This window comes from Panthera pardus, unplaced genomic scaffold, assembly GCF_024362965.1.
Source record: "Panthera pardus isolate Hobbes unplaced genomic scaffold, ASM2436296v1 HiC_scaffold_8, whole genome shotgun sequence".
In the NCBI taxonomy this organism is placed as follows: Eukaryota; Metazoa; Chordata; class Mammalia; order Carnivora; family Felidae; genus Panthera; species Panthera pardus.
The window spans coordinates 131,785,019-131,810,115 of record NW_026527013.1 but is presented as its reverse complement, the minus strand read 5'-3'; the positions used below and the strand labels follow the sequence as shown (position 1 = coordinate 131,810,115).

The 25,097-nt window shown below is 36.1% G+C and overlaps 2 long non-coding RNA genes across 4 annotated transcripts in view; one reads left to right on the top strand and one right to left on the bottom strand.

Annotated features, from left to right (window-relative positions):
- LOC109248400 (uncharacterized) overlaps positions 1–18,733 on the bottom strand; it is a 29,184-nt gene extending 10,451 nt beyond the window's left edge. For both annotated transcript variants that reach the window (XR_002072037.2, XR_002072036.2), the window contains exons 1-3: positions 18,653–18,733; positions 16,880–16,955; positions 9,174–9,317 (exon numbers count right to left, since the gene is read on the bottom strand). This is a non-coding gene — a long non-coding RNA (uncharacterized LOC109248400). The remainder of the gene's footprint in view (positions 1–9,173; positions 9,318–16,879; positions 16,956–18,652) is intronic.
- The window catches only part of LOC109248401 (uncharacterized), an 81,745-nt gene that overhangs the window by 20,624 nt on the left and 36,024 nt on the right, over positions 1–25,097 (top strand). The gene's annotated exons all lie outside the window — the stretch shown is intronic.

Here is a 25,097-nt window from a genome sequence, read left to right as displayed (position 1 = left end):
TTGAACTCACAAACCGTGAGATCATGCCCTGAGCCGAAGTCGGACGCTTAACCGACTGAGCCACCCAGGCGCCCCTGTAATATTCTTTTAAAAATATATTTATGGTGAGTTCAAGAAGGCCCCTTCTTAAAAATATGCTTTCTAACTTATGTAATATTTTTATGTGTAAAATGTAAATTTTTTTTATATTAGAAAATATTATATTTGTTCTTCAAACCAACTCTATGAGGCAGGTGGAGTAGATACAATTGTCCTTTTTTTACAGATAAGGGAAATGATATTTAAGTAATTTACCCAAGGTAAAATTGATGGTAAATTTTGGAGGGGGACTAGAAACATCTTTTCATTAATCAATCAATTAATTAATTTAATAAGCATATCCTCTGTTACTCCTCCTCTCTGGGAGAGGCACTACCTTCCATCTATAATGACTCAGCTACAAACCTGAGAATCATTCACAACGCTTCCCTATTTCTACTTCTACAACTAATTAGTTACCAATTCCAACTAATATTATCTCCTTAATAGACTTAAGTCAGTTCCCTTCTCATTATTCCCAGGGTCATGACCTTATAGATCAATCTATCTTCATTTTACCCTCAGATTGAGACAACCATCTTCTTACCTTGTCTCCAGTCAATTACTAGTCTTATCTCAATCAAATCCACTGTCAGAGTGAAAACCAGAGTGCCTGTTTTAACATTTGACTCTGACTTCCATTCCTAATATGCTTTTAATGGCTCCATATTCCCTCCAGGATGAAGTTGATGCTTCTCATTATGGCACTACGAAGCCCTCCACAGCCTGGCTCCTGCTGATGCCTCTAGATTTGTTCCTTACTATGCCACCAGCTCATGCAATACTAACTACTTGCTGATTTCCAGGACACAGACTCTTTTAAAGACACAGGCCTGGAAATAATTCCTTTTGGAAATCTACATCTTATCAGACATATTACAGCAAACCCACGTTCCACATGAAAAGGAGCTTACAAAAAACTAGGATTTGAGCAGAGTTGTGGTTGACTGGTTGACATAATACCTCATTTTATAAAATGGAATGAATTTCATTAATTCATTCAATACTTATTAGGTGGCTACTACAGACTAGTCTCTATTTTAGGTCCTGAAATACTTCGGTGAACAAAATAGGTAAGTTCCTACTTTTGTGGAGTCTACATTCTATTTTTAACTATATTTTGCTATAATTATTGATCCACTTAATTTAAAAATTTCCCCCTTTACTATTTCAGAACAACAAAAAAAAGTTTTGTTTTTTTTTTGGTGTCAAACATTTTTGCCATCTTTTGAAAGCTCACTGGCCTTTAGCACAGTGCGTCTAGTACTGTCTACTGGGTAAATCAGCCCAGTTAAGATATTATCATCACTCCTGTCCCCAAACCTTACACATGCTGCTGCCTCTGCCTGCTGCAATTTTCTACTCCATTCTCTACTCTCTAAACCCAGTTGAATTTATTTACTTAGCTCTAATGTATCTTTCCAGAGTAAACTCAGTCAGCCATCGCCAGACATCTTTGCCTATCTAATGCACCAGCCCTCCCCCCAAGTGCAGAGCAAATCCAGTAAAATTGTATCATATTGATTTCTTGCTCAAAATCTTCCATTGGCATCCTATCATGCTTAGAATAAAATCCAGAGTCCTTACCATGGTTTTTACAAGATTTTATATCATTTGGCCATTGGCCAACTTTCCTAGTTCATTTCCTTCTAGTCTTCTTACTGCTCCCTCTGTTCCAGTTATGCTGGCCTTCTTGATGTTGTGACACATGCCAAATATGCTCCTGTCCCAGGACCTTTGCATATGCTGTTGTTCTCAGCTTGAAGTGTTGTTCTTCACATACTAGCATGACTTGCTTCCTTACTTCGTTCTAAAATCTGCTCACAACTTGCCTTTATGAAAAGTTTTCCCTAAACCCCCTACCTAAAGTAGGGCTTTCCTGTTACTCTCTTTCTTCTTTCCAGACTTTTTAATTTCTTTGTTGTATTTACCATTATTCTGACATTGCCTTACATATTTGGTTGTTTATTGTAGGTCCCACTCATCATAATATAAACTCTATGAACTCTTGTCTGTTTTGTTCACTGCTAAATCCCAACACCTACAAGTGTGTCTGATACATAGTAGGTGATCAATAACTGTATTTTGAATGAGTGAATGAATGAATGAATGGCACCAACCACAATAAGCTAGAGTCCCTATAGGTATTAAATCAGAGGGACATGTATTCCTCTATGTCCTCTTATAGCAGGCTGCATTATTGAAAACCTGTTTATTTGCTTCTTTTCCCCACTTTACTGTCACCTGCTAATGCACAGAAACTGTCTTATCTTAATGCTTAGTATACGGTGGGACTAGAGTAGGCGCAATTAACATTTGCCATGAGAAAATGCATTGAGTGTTCTTCACTGTGCAAGGTACTGAGCTAGGTGTTCGGAATTTAAATTTGTTATCAGTCTAGAATAAGCGCCAGTTAGCAAACCAGATAGCCTAATCACATTGACCAACTTCCCCCTTAATGCTCTCCAGTACTTTCCAGTGCTACAGAGCTTAATAATTCTTCCCTCTGTTGTTTCCCCTACACTGAGTTCAATTTCTCTACCTTATTGCAATAGTAATGACCCCTGTTATAACAGTCTTAAATAAAGCCTTCCTTGTTTAACTTTCTTGAGTGCAACTTTCCTTTGAAAGTTCCCATCATGTGTCTTTGTTCTCTCTTCAGTTTCTGCTGCTCTGTTACATAGTAGGAACCAATTTGTTCATTTCCTTAACCAAAGCTAGTCTCAAACCTGAGTCATGGTATAGACCCCTTTTAAAAGAGGGGTAAAAAATAAACTTCTTGCAGACCTCTAAACCTATGGAAACATATTTTTCTTTAAAATGTATACCACAGTGGGGCACCTGGGTGGCTCAGTCAGTTAAGCATCTGACTTCGGCTCAGGTCATGATCTCATGGTTTGTGAGTTCAAGCCTGCGGGCAGCTCAGAGCCTGGAGCCTGCTTTGGATTCTGTGTCTCCCTCCTTCCCTCTCTGCCCCTCCCCTGCTTGCACGCTGTCTGTCTCTCTCTCTAAATAAATAAACATTAAAAACATTTAAAAAAATTAAAAAATAAAATGTATACCACAAAAGATAACTTTTATAACTGGTATCTTTAAAAAGATTATCATCAAAATGAAAAAACAAATTTCAAACACTATTGTGGAAATTTTGACCCTGAAGTTGCATGTCTTCTTTCCTTCTAAGTTTTCCAGAGATCCTGGGAAAACAGTTTGAGAAACTAGTTAGAACCATGACCAATTTTCTTCCTGGTGAGATAACTATTTTCATGAAAAATATGTGGTAAGAGTTCACCTTGAATTTTAACATATATATATATATATATATATATATATATATATATGTTATTGTTTATTTCTTTTTGAGAGAGAGAGACAAGAGCGTGAGTGGGGGAGGGGCAAAGAGAAGGAGACACAGAATCCAAAGCAGGCTCCAAACTCTGAGGTGTCAGCACAGAGCCCGATGTGGGGCTCGAACCCACAAACTGCGATATCATGACCAGTGCCAAAGTTTGATTCTCAACCAACTGAGCCACCCAGGTGCCCTGAATTTTAACTTTCTATTCTAAAGAAAGTGCTTTAAGAGCCCACCCCCAAAAAAAACCCAAAAACAAAAAATGGACAGGGAGAATCACTGGCCCACAAAGGAAGTTTCTATTAAAGAAGACTGACCTTTAACATGTAAAGCTATAACTGAGAATTTCCTTTATTTGTTTATTTTTAATATACTCTCCGGTGGGCATATTTAAAGGCCTATAATTTTGCCCTCTAAGTGTGTGAGGTTGGCCATTGATACAAACTGTTTATCAGCCTCTCTACTCTCCTTTTAGAAAGGACTGTTTAATGGCTTTGATGTGTAACAACTGGCAGGTGACAGTCTGGGATTGCTGCATGCTACTTAAACAAATGATTTGCCCAAATAGACCCAGGGATTCATGGTATTAAGGTAGCAACATTTACATGAATACTAGGAAAAAACTACAAATAGGTTGATTTTGCTTAAAATGATTTTGCTTTACAAGGTGCTTTTTCAAAGAAAAGTTCCATCTGCATCTTAATTGGTATTAACTTTTAAATACTACTAGGCAGTGTTTTCTTGCTTATCTGTGTATAACATGCAAATAATATGTCTGAAAATTTCCTAGGATGAACTACGTAACATATCATAGGAACACATAAGACAGTCAAATTCCTTGTAGATCTTTTCTCCCTCAGATTCATGTTCATTCCTTTACAAAGCCAATTACTCAGACAGGTCCTGAACAACACAATAGAGATAACTATTTAATATTTTCCAGCTAGTATTAATAATTTATAATTTCAAAGAACTCAAGCATAATGCATACACTATTTACAGCAATCTGGATGGACATATGGAGGGGAAACTTGCAGAAGGGTATTCAGCACCTAGGACTTTTTGTCAGAAACAGCAGAAGCTGTGGTAGGCAGGCAGGTGGGGTTGGAGGAGAACAGGACCACAGGAAGGCAAGAGCAACTAAATATGTATATTCTGTTCAGGGTTGTGAAAGCCAAGAATGCAAGCTGAAGGAATTCCTGAGATACCAACTCCTGAAAGATTTGTGGATTTCAGGTTGTTGATATTAAATCTAAATATACCGGGATGAAATAGTTGGTAGAGTTGGGGTTTTTTTGTTGTTTTTTTTTTGTTTTTTGCACTTTATGCAGGTTTTTTTTTTTTTTTTTTGGCACGTTCCTGGTTGATGCATATAGTATGTGATCCATAAATGTGGATTAACTAAAATACAAGAATCTTCTGGCTCTAATTCTATTGCAAAGCACACATATGTTAGCTTTTCTACTCTGAAGAGAAAGGTAAAATCAGTGTCGTTTAAGGCAGCAGAGGCTTTAATGAGGGTGAGTCATAGCACTCAGGGAGGCAAACCTATTTATTTTTATTACACAACATGTTTAACTGGGACCATTTTAAAAAGGCCAAATGACAGACAGGGGCCAAGATTAGATGCATCCTCAGTAGACAGCTGGCATGCCCTGCCAGAACAGGATTTAGAGGAGTGTAGCTGGTAAGAAATAGCCAACAATTGGGGGAAGGGGGAAGTGGAGAAAAATAAACTCCCTGAAGAAAGTAAAAAAAAAAAAAAAAAAAAAAAAAAGAAAGAAAAAGAAAAAAAAAGAAAAAAAGAAAAAAGAAACAGGTCACAGTAATTTCCCTCAGGACTAAAATGTGTGACATAGCTTTTGCATTAAATCAGAAATTTCAGAATAAGAGGAACTAGGAAAGAACCTAAACCATGGGGAATAATGTCGCTATTGTCTTTGGGAGGGCTCAAATAAAAAGTTACTGAGTCTTTTCCAAACCAACTAGCTTAATGGTGTGCTATTTCTCAAAAAGAACTTGCTTCTAGGAAAAAGGAATTAGGTGTGTTTTCCTATTTCACATTTAATTACACTAGTGAATTTGATAACTAATCGGCTAAGGTGCATATGGTGAAAAGAAACTTCCTTGCACTGTAGCAAAAATGTATTCCAACACTTACCAGGTGACCTAATATTGTACATATGACATCATGGAAGCAAATTAATTGTTGGCCATTCCCAAAAGTTATGATGCTGTTTCTAGCTTCCTCTAAAAATGACTGTCCTATCTATAGTCAGTCTTTCCATGGACGTCACTTGAATTTAAACTAAGCAGGGCGCCTGGGTGGTTCAGTTGGTTAAGCCTCTGACTCTTGGTTTCAGCTGAGGTCAGGATCTCACACTTTCATGAGTTTGAGCCCCACATTGGGCTCTGCACTGGCAGCACAGAGCCTGCTTGGGACTCTCTCTCTCTTCCTCTCTCTTTGCCCCTCCCCAGCTCATGCTGTCTCTGTCTCTCTCAAAATAAATAAACTTAAAAAAAAAATAACTAACTAAGCAATAGTTTAGTGCATGAGCTTGCATTTGGGCTTTGAGGATCTTCCCTTGAACACATTTTTTTAAACTTTTTTCCAGAAGCTATACAAAAAAATTGTCCAAGCTTAAAACAAGTGAAGAGCTACCCAGAAATGAATGGTGTACTTCTGAGACGCATGAATCCAAGAGTCAGAGGTTTCATGTACTAAATAAACATAGAAAAGAGGCAAAGATGTCTTCTGGATCCGAACTACGGAAGTTTCAGGGGAAGTTGGAGTTGCACTGTATACCAGAACACTGCGAGAGAGAGACGGGGCTCTGTGCCCAAGTCCTGAGGGATACAGGGGAAAGAGGCGGTGCCTCTGTATTGTCAGAAACTCAATAAATTTTTGTTGACATAATAAGGATGACTTTTGATATGGCAGTTATGAATAATTCTGCACAGTACAAAAGTTGCTACAGAAAGTTAAATTTAACTATAAAATCATACAGAAATTTTCCAATAAGTTGCAAGTTGTGTAGTTGTAATGTCTCAATGCATTACATTTGGGGGGAGGATGGAGGAAACAAAATGGAGAGAACAATATAAAGTGATTTTTAAAAATTAAAGCATAAAAGATGACAAGTTTGTTAGATGTTATATGATGACTTTCTCATTCAGAACTACTTAAAGATAATTGTTTCTTTGATGAAATACATATTTTCCACATATACATATATATTTGATGTATATCCTCATGTATATTTTTCCTAACAGTAAACGAGTCTTTATAAGTTAAAAAAAATCTAAATATAAACAATATAATGCATTCCTAGCAAACTGTTGCTGTGAAATATGAACGGTATAGGTCAATGACTATATCTAAAAAACTAAGATTTTGAGAATATGTATCTATTTAATACATAAATCCATATACTTATGGCACAGAGCATTGATTTAAATGTGGGGAAAGATCTCTTTAAAGCAAATAATTTCAGGTCACTTTGTGTGTAGAAAGATGATTCTTAGGGCAGTCGCTCAAATAACAAGGAGAGAAAAAGGGAGATAATTTAATTAAGGTGCTTTTAAAAATTTTTCAGTTTCCTAGCATGGCTGCTGAGAGAGGAGCCCAGAGTAAGTAAACAGAAAGTAAGGAGGAGAAGCGTGAAGAATGTAGGAAAAGAGGACCTAGGGAGCTTGTCTTAGCCATTGGGAAATTGCTAGGGAACGTGAAAGAACAAGGGATTTCATCTTGAACTAGAAGTTGTCTGTTATGCAATCCTAAAAACATAAACCTTGTCTTTGTCTTCAGATTTTCAGGGTTCGGTAGAGACTTTGTCAGTTTTTTATCACAAAAATATTTTGATATACACTATAGTAAATTGAGCTTCAGAGGGACAACTATATTTATTTTTAACATACACTGCTTTGACAGTCCAAAAAAGTTTTTATTATGGAAAATTTCAATAACGTAACAAGGTAGAGATTAATATAATTAACTTATCATCTAACTTAAAAAATGGTCAACTCATAGTTGATTTTGGTTTACAAAATCCACTACATCCTCCACTGCCTGCCTGCTTTGGACTATTGTGAAGCAAATGCCAAACATCGTATCATTTTATTCATAAATATTTCAGTGTATTTCTTTAAAATATAAGGACTTAAAAAAAAACTCATGATACCATTATCCTGCATAAATTTTTTTATCAATATTTACCAAATATTTCACCAATAATTTCTTTTCATAATCATCTAGCCACTGTTCAACTTTTCCTAATTGTCTCATAAATGTTTTTAACTCTTTCAAGTTCAGATCCATATAAGGTCCAAATTTTGCAACTGATCGATGTATGTCTTCTCCTTCTTTTACTCCAAACCTTTCCTTTCCATGTCTCTCTTTTAATTCCTATAAATTTACATTTTTATGAAAATGGGCTATATGTCCATTAGAGTCTAGATTGTGCATGACTAGTAAATTATAACAAAATTTTGAATTTTACCAATCTATTAGATGAGAAAATATATCTCAGTGGATTTTAACTTATTACATGTGATACTGAGCATCATTTCACATATTGGAGAGCCACATGCCTTGATTTCTTTTTTGTGATCTTACTACTCATATCTCTTGTCCATTATTCTATTGTGTTGTTGATTATTTTCTTCTCTACTTTTATAAGTCTTTTATGTATTAAGGATATTAATTCTTTGGGACATAAATTGCAAATATTTTTGTCCAAGTGTATCATTTGTCTTTTATTTTGGTGTGGTGGTTGTGTGTGTGTGTGTGTGTGTGTGTGTGTGTGTGTGTGTGTCTTGATATACAAATAAAAGTTTATTTTTATGTAGTCCACTGTGTTAGAGGCTACATAGCGTAAAGAGCCTGGCTCAAATCTCTCTTCTCCTAGAGCTAAGATATTATTATCTCTGAGTTTTTCTTCCTTTCCTTTTTAATCTCAGTTTCATTGAGGTATAATGAACAAATATAATAATAATAAATCGTGGTAATTTGATACATGTATACATTGTGAAAAGATTCCTCCCCACCATCTAGTTAACTAGTACAACCATCACCTCACATATTTATCTCTTTTTGGGTGTATATGAGAAGAGTTAGGTCTATTCTCATTGCAAGTTTCATTATACAATAGAGTGTTATCAACTATATATATTTATTTGTGGAATGAATTTGATAAGTTGATGCTATCTACTGTAGCACTTTTGTGAGCATGAAATAAGCCTACCTGTGTAAAACTCCATCACTTGCTGGCTATTATAAAATAGCTGTTCAGTAAATACTAGTTCTCTCTTCCCAACACGCTTTTCTATACTATATGTACACAGCCTAATGATACAGAATGAATCATGTCTTTGCCTTGAGATTCTAGGGAAGAATAGCTTTTCCTCAGGTAAGGTCAGTGGATGTCAAATACTGTCCCAGGAAGCTGAGCTGCATCTCTTAACCTTTTCCAGATTATAAAAAATCTCCTTGGATTGCCAAAATGAACTGGGATATTTACTGGCTCTTATGAAGCATGACTTATCAGGTTAATTTAAGAGCTCAAGTGTTTCAGAGGACATTCGTCAGTTGGATTAGAAACATCTTATTAACCAGCAGAACTTATCATAGCATTACCTGGCTCTATAATTAGAGGTTACTAGGAGTAATGGGGAGAAATTAATAAGGTAACAATAAAAATAACAATGAAGATTACTCTTCTGATGAATGCAAAAATTGATGTACCTTTCAAGGCTGCAAGAAGCTCTAGATGATTGTGTAGGGCGATGTCTGCTTCTAAGGAGACATAATATAAATGCCCACCATCCACTGTGTGGATGAGTTATGAAAATTGGATCCAGGCTGATCAGAAGAGTTCTGGGAAAATCTCTAGAAAGAAAGAAACGTTGAGATAAAACAAATTAATAAGTGAGACATATATATTTAACTTCAGAAAATAATTATTTAGGGACAGTTATTAACACATATTTAAGAATGATGGAGATGGGGTGCCTGGGTGGCTCAGTCAGTTAAGTGTCAGACTTCGGCTCAGGTCATGATCTCATGGTTCGTGAGTTTGAACCCCGCGATGGGCTCTGTGCTGACAGCTTGGAGCCTGGAGCCTACTTTGGATTCTGTGTCTCCCTCTCTCTCTGTCCCTCCCCTGCTCGCTTTCTGTCTCTCTGTCAAAATAAATAAACATTAAAGAATTTAAAAAAAAGAATGATGGAGATAATTACATATGAATCCCTTCTCATTAAATTAGGTTTTGAAGGACCTTTACTTGAAATCTTCTTGTTATCAGTTAGACAGTAGTCTTTATTTTAGCCATTTTATTGATCACCATAGAATTAACCCCTTAAGTAATAACTTACTTATTCTGGGTAAGTATGGATTTACATTATAAACTACAAAAGTTGGTCTACAGACATGACAGACATGGCAAAAGAAATTAACACTTCAAAACACTACCAATTTAGTGACCTACTTTTAAGGAACATTAACCTATAGTGAGGATGTGAAACTAAATTAAATTCCAGTTAAATACAAATATTTTTCTTCACATACTGAGTCATCTGATTCAGACCCCGCAGGGTGCAGTGTTACCTTGCTTGGTGAACTGCATAATTATTTATAGAGTTTCTCAGCATAAAGCTTACCCCTTATCTAACTTTACACAGGCAGTCTAGTTAGTGACTCTCATAGAGATACCCTGCTGCATAATATGGTCCCACATGGTAGGTCAGGGCCTGGATGCCCCTTTTTCCATTCTTTGTTGATGGTTTGAAAATATCAGGACAATGACTGCATGCCACATTGGTTTCATAATTCCTAATCTAATGTCTCTACAGGGGGCTCTAATTCCATATAATGTGTATAAAACACAGAGATAATTGTTACTTATTATTGAGAATGGAGGTTCAAGGACCTATTGTGAAGCTTTGTACTTATTGATGGAATTCTAAAACTAGGTTATAAAAAAGTCATTTCTTGATGAAACATTAATGATGAATAACAAGCCTTCAGGAGGCTAAAATACTTAACACTCAAAGACATTTCCATTTGAAGCATTTTAAGAATATGAACTAATGGAATGCAAATTGTATTTCTCATAGGGTACAATATTAGTTCTACGATGAAACTGATTCAGTGTTAATTGAATGAAATCTTTTAAGTTCTTAAAAGTAACAATTTGTATGTGTTTTAAAGAGAATGATTTTTGACTTAGATAATGTATATGGTTGACATTAGGCCAATTAGACATGTTTCTCTTGCTTAAGAATAGGGGAAGAGAAAAACTTCATAGAAACAGTGGTGAGAACATTTTCTTACTGCCTAAAGTAGAAATGAATCAGAAAAGAGAAATACGGGATGCTGTTGTCATCTAAGGGAAAGCCTCCTGGAGCCAGAAAGAACCTGATAAAGTCAAGATTAAGTTGCCCATTTTCTTTGAAGTTTGTAACATTATCCTAAACATAGCTTTAAGAAAATTCTGTAGAATAACTGGGATGCATGAAAGTTTGAGGGACTAATTCCAGGTTGTCAATGTATTAATTTGCAGTTAGAATGGGGACAATCATATGGGACTAGAATACTCAATTGTATTCTAGTATTGTATTCTCTGTCTATAATCAAGCTCTATAGTTAAAACTAAATCATAATCAAGAAGATGTTATTTCAGAGTAGAATCTGAACAAAAAGAGTTAAATGAATTAAATATGGAATTGCTTCATACTAAGGTGTCTTAACACTCCCCTCTCACGAAGTAAGGGGTTTGCCAATGGCACTGAAATCAGTAAAGTTCATCAGCTATCACCACCTCTATCCATCTACACTGGAGGAATAGCCTTGCCATTTGGATTGAAGATACCTGATGGCTAAGGGCTCTTTCTCTACCATACAGAGTGTTTGAATGGGCACTTCTAGCAGCAGCCTATATGACTCTCTTTCTATTTCTGTGCTGATGAGTTTCCTTGTTGATGGACACATTACTTTTGTGTGTGTGTGTGTGTGTGTGTGTGTGTGTGTGTGTACGTGTATGTGCAATGCACATGTGTATAATCAGACTGGAGTAAGCCTGGTTGTATGGCCTATCAGTCATCTTGTCTCTTTCCAGTGACTGCTTATATCTTTACCAATTTATTACTTGTTGCTTTTAAAATTTACTTCTCTGTGGACAAGTTCACTTATTTCCAAGATCTTTGAGGGACATCTCTGTATAGCCCCATACTTACTAATTAAATGTTATTCTATACTTTCTCTTAGCAAAATAAACAAAGGATAAATGGCTGTGGCATAACAAAATTCTGACAATTAATAAAACTGTTCTACCTCTTCAGCAAATGAACTTTTTTTTAGTAGTGCTAAACAAATTTCCATTTGATGGTACAATGATTTAGTATAATGAATAATTTGAATTATCTGTGGTTGTAACTATCTGTTGAATGATTTAAAGCATATGAGCACCACTCATATAAATCTTATATAATCATCATATGAGCTGACATAACATCAGGGAAAAAATTCGAGATTTGTTCCCAAGCTTGGGCTCCATATTATCTCCACTTAGTCCTTTGTCCTAGTTTGTTCTGAATGTAAGCTTTATAACATTATTATGAACAAAAAAAAATGCTATCTTCTTATTGCATATAAAAGAAAAGTGGAGTCTTAACCTGTAAAAAACAACCTATCCCATCTAATTTTTTCACAAACTGTGATCCTGGGATTTGTATGAAAGTATCACTGGACGATGCTGAACAATACTGCATGAGCGAGGGCTTGCGTGTAGTACTTTGAATTACCTCATGATATTTGCTTTAAGAAGATCAACTCTGCTTTCTAAATTCTATTAAAAAATCAATTTGGTTGCTAAAATCAGGACTCTCATTTAAAATTTTTTCAAGACATTAGTCAATCCCTTTGTGAATAACTAATTCTTTATGGGCAATATCAGCACTTTAGAAGTTACCTTATTGAAACCACAATGCTAGCTGGCAACAGAGTGCTTTCTTGCATCACCTCTAGTATAGTAGATAGAATCCTGAGCTAAGAGTTAAAAGATCTAGATTTTAATCCTGATCAACCCTATGATTGCAAACAAATTATTTAATCCTTGTCTATTGGTCTCTGTTGAATGGGTTGAATTGTATCCCCTCAAATTCATATGTTGAAATCCTAAGCCTTAGTACCTCAGAATACGACCTTATTGGAGATAGAATCTTTACAGAGGAATCAAGTCAGAAATGAGGCCATGGGATAGACTCTAATCTGATAGGATGGATGTTCTTTTAAGAAGGGAAAATTTGAATAGAGACATACAGCGAGAACTATGCAAACATAAAACTAGGGCAGAGCCCTGGATCAGATCTTTCCCTCATGGCCCTCAAAAGGAACTGGCACTGACAACAACTTGATTTCAGACTTCAGAAATTTGAAACAATAAGTTTTTGTTGTTTAAGTCACTCAGTTTGTGGTACTTTGTTATGGCAGCCCTAGCAAACTAATACAGGCTTCTTTAATGCCAAGAGGTAACAATGAAATCCTTCTAGATCAGCCCTCCAGAACTTTTAGCTTCTCTTGTGCTTTAATGAAATTATTCTCCTATCTCTGTGCTGTTACAATCATATTTCTGAAATGCAGATCTGGTCTTGTCCGTGTCTTGCTTAAAGCTCTTCAATGAAACACCTACAGAGTTAAGTAAGATTCATTCCCCCACATATGGCAGACAGTGCTTTTCATGGTCTGATCCAAAGCCACCTTTTCAGGTAAGCTTTTTGACCCCTAAATGTCATTGTTGTCCATTTTCTCCCTGAAGAGTCCTGCCCTTTCCTTCTGTTTGGAGATGGTGACCAAGTGCAAGGGAATTTTGGGAACAGGAGCCTCGATAGTGTTGGAGATTACAAGGGAGAGGAGATGTGAAATGGGAGGAAGAAAGAAAAAATGGTAATATCACATAGTCTTTGTGTAAAACTTCACTGATTAATGTTTTGGTCCAAACAAAATGAATTTGAAGGTATATACTCAGATTTTTTGTGTTGTCAAAAATTTTCCAAACTTCCGGTGGCATGAATTGCTACTCTGTGAAATATTTTTAAAATTAAAATGTAACGTTTTATATATGAAGGCGGATACCTTAATAAAGCTTTTCTATGTGCCCAGTCAAGACTAGTAAGCTTTGCTCAATGTTGACCTAGTACACTGTCTAAACCTCTTCTCTTCATCATGCATTACAGGAGGCAAATACAGTCCTCCACCTCACAAGACTGTCAGCTATTTGAAGTCAAGGATCACATTGTAATTATTTCTTCCAATTTACTATATATAGCAAAATAAGTAACTTTAATATAATTTTTAAGATATTAAAGTATAAATAATTTTCTAAGAAATTACTATAGTATTGTCATATACCAGCTGTTCATATACAAGTCCAAAATTGCATGGAAGAATCAAAACCTATCTTTTAAATTTTTTTAAAAATTGATTTTAGAGAGAGAGAGCAAGCAAGCGGGGGAGAGGGGAAAAGGGAGAGAGAGAATCTTCTTTTTTTTGACATTTGTTTATTTTTGAGAGACAGAGAGAGACAGAGCATGAGCAGGGGAGGGGGAGAGAGAGAGAAAGAGAGAGAGAGAGAGAGACAGAATCTGAAGCAGCCTCCTGGCTCTGAGATGTTTGTTAGCACAGAGCCTGATGCAGGACTCAAAGTGACAAACTGAGAGACCATGACCTGAGGCTAAAGTCGGACGCTCAACCAACTGAGCCCCCCAGGTGCCCTTAGGAGAGAGAGAATCTTAAGCAGGCTCCACTCGCAGAGTGGATCCCGACACAGGGTAGAATCTCATGACTCTGGGATCATGACCTGAGCCAAAATCAAGAGTTGGATGCTCTAGGCTCCATGCTGACAGCACGGAACCTTCTTGGGATTCTCTCTCTCCATCTCTCTCTCTCTGCCCTTTCCCTGCTCACTTGCTCTCTCCCTCACTCTCTCTTTCCCTCTCTCAAAATAAATAAAAACTTTAAAAAAGGGGGTCAGATGCTCAACCGACTGAGCCACTCAGGTGTCCCCTCAAAATCTTTCTTTAAATATAAAAGTCCCTGCTACTGCTCACCTATGGGAATGAGCACAAGAGAAACAGCCCAATTGCAAGTCAACCCCTGGTTCTCGGGGTTCACTGTTGAAATCACTGTTGTTTTTTTTTCTTTTTGCATAGCAGCCCTAAAGGCCCTACTTTCAGCTGCCATCTGTGGAAGACTGCCTACTCTTTGGGATGCCCTTTATCACCACCACTGGCCATGATACTCCATAATAATTTTGTTTGTACCATCCCAAACACACCTTCCAAATACATCTAGCCATTCTCCTGTGACCCAATAACCAATATAGACAGAAACTTTATTTTAGAGATAAAGATGATAACTGGAGTATATTTAAGGAGAGAAATGGCTTTGTTCACAGTCTATCAAGTCCTTTATATTTAGGATCATGTGACAATGCCTTTGGAATTTTAGGGGACCCAGTTAGTATGCAATTATATCAAAATGGAAAAGACTATCAGCAGCGGAAAGGAATTTAGGGATAGAGTTGGGGAAGTACAGGGTTGGGGAAGGATAGGGTTGGGGAAGATGAAAAGTGTGGAGGCTGTAAATGGAAAAAAAAAAATAAAAAGGCAGAGCTCATAATTCACCCAGGTCCTGTGTATATATTTCTTGACTGCTCAGATGAAAATTAAATTATGGGTGGGGGGAGGTTATATTGAAGCACAAACCCTCTGAATTTTAGCAGCTTAATTGGTAGCTTTTTAAAAACTGGAAAAAGTTTTAAAATTACAAATCCAAATTCTATGAAATAGAACCATTTTAGTGCTTCCAGACCCTATTAAGTTTTAACATTTTTTCCTGAACTAAGTGTGGAAGATTAAGGTAACATAATTTGGCTCCTGGGTCAGCCTTGGCATTCTTCACCTTGCCCAGATGTATATGATTACATTTTCTATTATGTGAGCCATGGGGACATATGGTATTTTCATCAAAAAGTGATGAAAGAAAACATCTTTAGGAAAGTTGAAAATATTGCTTAACTTAGGAAACAAGTTTCTGAGACTGTTTTCTTTCTTTCTCTCTCTTTCTTTCTTTCTTTCTTTCTTTCTTTCTTTCTTTCTTTCTTTCTTTCTTTCCTTCTTTCTTCTGCTTGGCTACCTGGCAGTCTTAGTGTAGCATGTGTGTGTGGAGTGTTGACGGATAGGGTACAGTTAGAGAATAAGCAAACAAATCAACCAAAAATACATAACTCACAAGACGTTGTTGAATTCTAGATTATGATTTACACAAAAGGAATAAGGAAAGAAAGAAATGAGTAATACATGTAGAAACTGACAAGTTTTATTTCTGAAAAACTTTGGCAAATGGTAAAGATACTTGTTAAAAAGTCAGATTACTTAGTCTTTTTCCAGTGTTTCTGGACTTAACCCTTGATTAACTGGAAAGTAGGCTGAAGACTACAGTTGTTCTCCCTGCTGCACTTTGGGCAAAAGTTAGGCTTACATTCTCCCCTCTACCTAATGAGTTAGGAGTATAAATTGATAGTGACTAGCTGTCGCTTCCCACAGGGAAGTTTGAGTTCAGTCTTGACTAATGCTTTCTAAGCTGAGCACACACTCCGTAAATTTTGGTTGGATGAAGAATCACTATGTTCTCATAAAATGTTTGCTTTCCTTTTGGGGATTTTAGTGTATGCTGGATTCAATATCTGTACCCACATTCTAAGAAAACAAAGCATAGCATTTCAAAAATCAAAACACCGAAATAATTAGAGTGGAAGGACAGTATTAAGACTATTTTAACCACATTTTTTTTTTTTTTTTGGTCCCTCTACAGCTAGGAGTATTTTTCCCCCTGAAAGCAAAACGCAACTAAAAGTTGTATCAACAGTGTATCCATTTAACACAATTGTCTAGGACCAAAGAGATGATAATCTCATTTTCTAGGAAACAGCTTTCACTGAGAACACATTTTAAAGGATTGATACTAAAACTAATCCACATGGTAAAATTAATGTCAAGACATTAAATAGGAAATTTATCTTGATATTACAGGATTAAAAAATGTAAAATTTTTGCTTTGAAATCAAGCGTTTTCCTATGAAGGAGACAGTCATTAAGTACAATAAGAATATGGCTGAAGAAGTATTTATCTTAGCAATTATAATAATGCTTTTATGTTAGCTACAAACACCAAGCACATTAGCATTTGGATTTATTTATTTAAATAATCTAATGAAAAATCTATTTCTAGTACTTTAATAGGCAGGAGCCATTTCTAAATAGAGAATTGGGTCTTCAAAATGGAAATACTTTTTTGTGTGTGTGCAGACCACTCTGTTACATTGCTCCTGAAATGATAAAGTAATTAGAAATTCAGCCCAATACAAATATTAGAATGTGCATGAAAGTACTTACTCCAGATGGATGTGTTCTCTGGAATATTTTCTATCTTTGCCTTCAAAATACATTTTTTTTCCTAAGAAGCAAAATGCTAGAAAATAAATAACATTGGTTAGGAAATACATAAATAATATGCCAAGAAATACAGAAAGGCTTGAAAATCTTTTAGAAAATAAGCAGATTTAAAGACAATAACCAAATAATAAAAAATAATAGAGGAAAATAATTTTCAAGAGTAAATATAAGAGGTGCAGGGAATATATTAGTAATAAAATTACACTGAAAAAAAAAAAAACAATAGTCATTCTCTATGTCCATGATGTATTTGTCTTTACTGTATTAAATTTTAGTGACAGTTCTTTCTTTAGTACTTTTGTGAAATGCTCATGCTCCTGTGGTCTGAATTTATGTTTGAGTTTATTTCTTGTTGATAGTAAGTGATACTTATAAGCATAAATAGGTCCTTGGCACTAGTCTCATTAATTAATGCATACAAAGGGTGCATCCGTTTTAATCTAATCATAATATTTAAACCACTAGTTCATGGGTATGGCTCTTTTCTATTCAAATGCCCTTCTTTATTAGTGATAAAATTCTCAGCAACATTCTTTTTGAATAACTTCATTCAAGGCATAAAATATGAAATAGTACAAAATATGGAAGTTTATAGTAAGATCCACTCTTTATATGAGATTGGTTTGTTTTAAGAAGGACTAAGTAAGGATGTGATAGTAACATTGAAGGAATAAAATACAAACTACAACAATTTTCTCAGCATGAAGTGAAATGGAAGTCTGGTATTTTTCTGGTAAATGTGACAAGGCAGAAATATCTACACATCTTGCTCTTTAAAGTATGTACCTAGGGGCACCTGAGTGGCTCAGCCAGTTAAGCATCCAACTTCAGCTCAGGTCATGATCTCATGGTTTGTGAGTTTGAGACCTGTGTCAGGCTCCGAGCTAACAGTTTGGAGCTGGAAGCCTGCCTTGAATTCTGTGTTTCCCTCTCTCTCTGTTCCTGCCCCACTCGCGCTCTGTCTCTCTCTCAAAAATAAATAAACATAAAAAAAAAAAAAAAAAAAGAATCCAACAGCTGGGATGCCTTTTCAACTCCTAATGGATTTAATTAGTGGTAAAAGTTGAATTTTACAACATCGACAAAAATAAGGGCAGAGGAGTGGATGAAGAAGAGAAGAAAGCAACATAATGAGGAGCAAAGAGAAGAAATAATTTCAAAAAATATGTCTTAATTTCTTCCTGACTTTTTAAGAGAGCTAGAGTTTTATAAATCAGCTAAAACTATCTTGCTTAAACTTCCAAGAATTACTGTTGTGGACTGAATATCTGTGGCCCCTCGCTCCAAAATTCATAGGTTGATATCTAACCCCCAGTGTGATAGGGTTTAGAAGTGGGGCCTTTGGGAGGTAATTCGGTCATGAGGCAGCGGCCATCATGAATGGAATCAGTGCCTTTATAAGAGGCCAGAGAGCCAGCTCTTTCTACCACTTGAGGATACAAGAAGTTAGCTGTCTGGAACCCAGAAGAGGGCCCTCACTGGAACCCCACCACTCCGGTATCCTGATCTTGGACTTCCATCCTCCAGAACTGCAAGAAATAAATTTTGTTTGCTTATAAGTAAAAAAAAAATAATAAAAAAAAATAAACTGTGTGCCGAATATGGTTTTAGAATGTATTTGAAATTGTTCTTTTTACCTCACACTACTCACTGATTAAAGTATTATTCTAGAGACAATTTCACAAGAAATGTTTTCAAAATATAAATACTTACAGTTTACACACTTGATTATTTTCTTGGAAACATTCTGCAATTCATATGAAAGGCAAAACTTCAGTGATACATTTTTTAAACATTTATAAAATTTAATTTATAAAATTAAATATATAAGTTACATTATATATCATTAATATATATTAATGCTTTATTCAAAAATATAAAAATATTAAAATAGTAATAATATTAAAATAAAGTATTTATTTATATATATTGCATTTTCAAAGCAAATAGATCACTAATAAACCTAAAAGCCATTTTTGATGTTTATTATTTTCACATCTTTATAGTGTTTCCTTTAATTTACCAGCTCCTCCTATGCGAAATGCTGGCTTCTATCACATTAGAACCCTTGTGGTTTTTTGCCACTGTTCATTGCCTTATTTATTTATTTATTTATTTATTTATTTATTTATTTATGTTAACCTACAGTGCAATATTGGTTTCAGGAGTAGAATTCAGTGATTCACCACTTACATAAACAACCAGTGCTCATCATAACAAGTGCCCTCCTTAGCACCCATCACTCATCTGGCCCATCCTCCTCCCCACTTCCTCCAACAACCCCTCAGTTTGTTCTCTATTTTTATGAGTGTCTTATTTTTTCCCTCTTTTTTTTTCCCCTTCTTCCCATATGTTCATCTGTTTTGTTTGTTAAATTCCACATACGAGTGAAATCATATGGTATTTGTCTTTCTCAGACTGACTTACTTCATTTAGCATAATACACTCTAGCTCTATCCACGTCATTGCAAATGGCAAGATTTCATTTTTTGATGGCTAAGTAATATTCCATTGTATATCTATCTATCTATCTATCTATCTATCTATCTATCTATACATATACACTATCTATCTATCTATCTATCTATCTATCTATCTATCTATCTATCTATCTCTACATATACACATACTACATCTTTTTTATCAATTCATCAGTCAGTGAACGTTTGGGCCCTTTCCATAGTTTTGCTACTGTTGCTAATGCTGCTATAAATGGCAGGCCCTTCGAATCAGCATTTTTGTATCTTTGGATAAATACCTAGCAGTACAATTACTGGATTATAGGGTAGTTCTCTTTTTAACTTTCTCAGGAAGCTCCATACTGTTTTCCAGAGCAGCTGTACCAGTTTGCATTCCCACCAGCAGTGCAAGAGGGTTCCCTTTTCTCTGCATCCTCACCAACACCTGTTATTTCCTGTGTTTTTAATTTAGCCATTCTGCCAGGTGTGAGGTGGTGTATCATCATGGTTTTGGTTTGTATTTCCCTGATGATGAGTGATGTTGAGCATTTTTTTCATGTGTCTGTTAGCCACGTGGATGTCTTCTTTGCTGCTTCCTCTTTTGTGAAACACAACATGCACATTTCAGCTCCTCTTTCTCTCTGACAGCTGTGATCATTCTTGTCCCCAATTACCTTGGAAGCTTCTTTTCCTCTTCCTTCTCTGACCTGTTTATGTCCTAAGGGGCGCTCTTCCCTCTTTCTTTTCACACAACTCACTCCCCCTTAGTAATCTTATCACTCCTATCACAAGCCCTAAACTGTGGCTACCAACCCATCTTTTATGTAGAGTAGAGGATGGCAAACTTTTTCTGAAAGGGCCAAATAGTAGACAATTTAAGTCTGGCAGTCCATACGGTCTCTGTCACAACTACCCAACTCTGCTGTTGTAGCACAGACACAGCCATAGATAAGACATGAACAAATGAGCATGGCTGTGTTCCAATAAAACCCTGGAATTTGAATTTCATGCAAATTTCACATGTGATGACATACGTTAGGGGCTGAATTGTGTTCCTCCCAAATTTTTATGTTGAAGTCCTAGCTCCTAGTATATCAGGATGTGGCTGAATGTGGAAATTGAGTCTTTAAAGAGGCAATTCAATGAAAATGAGGTCATTATGGTGAGCCCTGATGCATTATGACCGGTACCCTTATAAAAAGAGGAAATTGGGATAGAGAGATACAAAAGGAAGACCATGTGAAGATTCAGGGAGAAGACAGCCATCTGTGAGGCCTCAGAACAAACCAACCCTCCATCACCTTGCGGACACCTCAGACTTCTAGTCTCCAGAGTGGTGAGAAAATAAATTTCTGTTATTTAAACTACCTAGTCTGTGGTACTTTTTAATTGCAGCCCTGCAAGTTAATGCAACATATTTTTCTTGTTTTGATTTTCTTCAACCATTTAAATACGGCAAAACTAGTGTTAGCTCACAGGATGTACAAAAACAGGTAATAGGCCACATAGGGCTTGCTGGGCCCAGTTTGCTAAGGCCTGATCTGGAGGTCTTTTTCAAGCTTTATTTTATTTTATTTTATTTTATTTTATTTTATTTTATTTTATTTTATTTTATTTTATTTTATTTTATTTTATTTTATTTAAAATTTTTTTAACGTTTATTTATTTTTGAGACAGAGAGAGACAGAGCATGAATGGGGGAGGGTCAGAGAGAGGGAGACACAGAATCTGAAACAGGCTCTAGGCTCGGAGCTGTCAGCACAGAGCCCGACGCAGGGCTCAAACTCACAGACCGCAAAATCATGACCTGAGCCGAAGTCGGACGCTTAACCGACTGAGCCACCCAGGCGCCCCAAGCTTCATTTTATAAAAGCGACCACTGTGTTACCTCCTCAGATTTCTCACACTCAACCTGTCTCAAGTAATTTGATCATAATTTGGCTAATACCTTCCCTGCCTTTGTGTTCTCTGCTTTGTTGAGTACAACTATCCTCTATTCAGTCACCCACACTGTAAACCTAGTAGTTATCCTAGATTCCTCCCTTTCCTTCATTTCCCACATCTTATAAAGGACCAATTCTCACTGATTTCACTTTTTAACATTTTCTCATCTATGTGACATCTTCTATCGCTTAATCTGTTGTAATACTGTGCAAATTTGTCCTGATCTTCCGTTTTACTGTCCACACTGCTGCCAGAGAGATTGTCTAAAATCTAAATCTAATTATATTGCTCCTCTGCTTAAACTCTTTCAAAGGTTCCCTGGTATCTAAAACCTGAGCTTCTGAACATGATATACACTGTATTCCATGAGGTCTTACTTCATCAAATTCAGTCTTTGATGGGTTCTGCTTTCAACAACAGTTCAAATGAAATACTTGCCATTTCCAGGAAGAGGCATAAGGTGACCTGCCTCTCTGCCTTTATTTGTGCCTTTCTTGCTGCAATACTTCCCCTCTCTCTCTTCACATGATGAACATTTGCTCCTTGATCATGGGAGCTAGTTTTCTTTTTCAGTTCTCACACAAGACTTAGCAAAAGGTAAGCTCTTCAAAAATATGTTAATGAATGGTGATCAGAAAAGCTGTGTAAGAGATGAATATATATGTATATATACTCATATATACATATTCACTCATATATATATTCGCTCATATATATACATATACAAGTATACATATATATATATATACATATGTGTATATATATATATGACACTAACATGTCTGCATGTTTCTGTATACAAACAGAATTTTTGTGTGTATTTATGCACACAAAAATCTCTACTTTTTGGCTCAGCCAGCAGTGGTATAACAGGTGTGGCAACTGTTAAAGCCAAGTTGAAGGACAACTGGACTCCAAAGAGTCTGGATCCAGGATTCCATAAGTTCAGGGTGCATCCAGAAACATCAAGAATCACTGTCCATTTCCTGCTTACTCCTTGAACTGTAGCTTTGTTAAGGCCATCTCCCCAAACCAGACATGCACTGTCCTCTGTTTCTAATTACTTAAGCCCTACATGTCCTCCATGGCTCCTTAGAGCTGTATTTCTTCAGGGATCCAAAAGCCTGCTGCCTCTGTTCCAGGATTTACTGACGATTCCCTTCTCTCCTATAACATTTAATATCCCTCTATTTAGCAGTAACGTTTAAAATTTCCTTCTGGTTCTGAGGACCTTTTTCCTTTTCTCTGTAAAATCCTCTGCTAGTGGTCATCTCAGCACATAGCCCAGTTCCAAGCACCATGTGGGCAACTGAAGAACCAGGGTCCGAAAGAGTCCTTTGTTTGGATCTCTCTTACAGCTCTGAGAATCTACTCTGTACTGCACACATGACTTTTAATATTTTGGGGTGTCACTGAACTTTTTGAGAATCCAGAAGATAGTATCCTTCTTCTCAGAAAAAATACGAATGTGCACACACACACACACACACACACACCACTGACCCACACAATTTTACATTGAATTTTAAGGATTCATCAACCCCAACTTGCCAGGCTATACATTTCTTTGCCTACAGAAAACTTATTGTATTTTTCAATACTTTGCATGGTACCTAGGTGCTCAATAAATCTTGTCTGAGATAAACAGAACTGAACTCCAGCTTTTACCAGACTACATTTCCTATATTTGTATTCCATGCAGTACTTAGCACGGTGTCTTGGCAATAATAGTAATTTAATAAATATTTGTTGAATCAAATTGAAATGTGCTTTCTTTGTATCTCAGAGAAACATCAATTACAGTGATATAGGTAGATGGGGCTAAATAAATATTTAGAATGACTCTTTCAACACTTAATCTTATTGTTTTAACATCCTACAGCCTGGAATCCACTAAAGTAAGTACATTAGTGTTAATAGATACACTTTTAATCTTTTTTTCATGAAGTGTTTAAATTTTGAAGTATTTAGGTGTAAAGCAACAAAGTAGAATTTATTCATCCTTTTATAAATGTCACTACATTCTATTTTGAGAATAATGTGAATAAGGACCAGGTCTGAGAATTCTAAAAAGAAGCATTTCTACTAGGGAAGGAAGAATATGAGGCACCTTTTTCTTCCACAATCAACCCAAATGTCTCACCACTTAAAACAGATTCTCTTCTGCTTGGGTAGCAATCCTGTTCTTAGCAGTTTTTGGAATAATGAACAACCCTCTTCATAATGACAGAAGTTTGAGCCTTAAAAATAAAATAAATAATTAAAAAGGAGAAGGGAGAGCTGACTGATTGGAACGACACCAAATTTTTATTTTCAATGGCATTTGTAGCTGCTAGAAGTGACACAATTTGTGTCAGTCTAGGAACTTGAGGTAACCAAACATAAATTGTAATTGACCAAATTAAAGTCAGAAGAATTGTAATTAGTTCATTAAATAAATGGTGTGGAGAATTTCCCAACTTAGTGGTGAGATACAAAACAACAGACCATCTATTCAATAGAAAATAAGATAAAAAGGGATAAAACAAGAACAAAAACCTAACTTTCTCTTCAAAGGAAGCAAAGAAAAGACAATAGAAAGAAACATTAAAAAAGGAAGATTCAATTAGCAAGGAAGGAAAAAAGGAGAGAAATCCAAGTGGGATTCTCTGGGAGGGAAAAGAACGTGATGAGAGTTTAGATCATCATCTATAAATAGCCTCTTATTTTATAAATCCTTCATGTGATGCATAGATTATACGGTGAGCCTCCCTTGTCCTTAATATGTACAGTCTCCCGGCACATACCTTTTAAGGCAATCTGCAATAGTAAGCACAAAGAACTAGCTCTGGAAAATGACTTGGGCTTCTCTCTTTAAAAAAACAAGAAGAAAATTGATGAGGAGAGAATCTGGGAACATTGCACAAATTGTCAGGAGGGCACAGAAGGGATAAGTCTTAGTAGACTATGAAATAATTCAGAGGAATTGTATGCCCCTCTTCTTCTAACTTACCGGTGTGAGGGATAATGTTAATTACCATCCTATAATGAACCTTCCTCCAAATAACACAGGCAACCCCTTTACCTGTCATTCTTCACAGACGTGTCAGGTCTTGTGTTCTGTTGGTCTCTTCTCACCCCTTTGTTCTGACTTTCAATTCTGCAAGATGCTAGTGGTGGTCGGGCTGAGGATGGAAAAGCAGAGAGTATGAAAGGGAAGATATTTTGTAATTAATTTTTTAATGCTTTGTTGTGTTTTCAAGAACTCCCTTCCATGTTTCTAATCACTTGAATGGAAGGAGCAGTCTTTGTAATCCTATACCAAATTTAATACTCTTTTTCAGGTTTTTAGCAGGGCAAAGAATTGGCAAAGGTACCCATCATGATAGTTGGCACTTCTCTTGAATATTCTTTATTACTGGCCATCATTATTTTTTAAAGAAGAAAAAAACCTTATTTTTAAAGAGGAAATAAAATATATCTTGAGACACCCCCTCCCACCCTGCTGACATAGGGATATGTTACACACATCTGTGTTCCTAGCCTACTCTTCCCACCTGTCCGAGAGAACCAGAGTGGCTGAATTAAAAGCATTCATCTGTGGCTTGATGGGCATGGTCAGTGGATTTCCCCTTCCACCAGACAAATTTCAAGACATTTAAAAATCTATGCCATCGTTTTCTAGGAAGATAAATACATCTTCCCTCAGTCAATTATCCCGAGAATAACTCTCTCCTACACATTTCTTCTACCCAAAAAGATAATGTAGAGTTTTG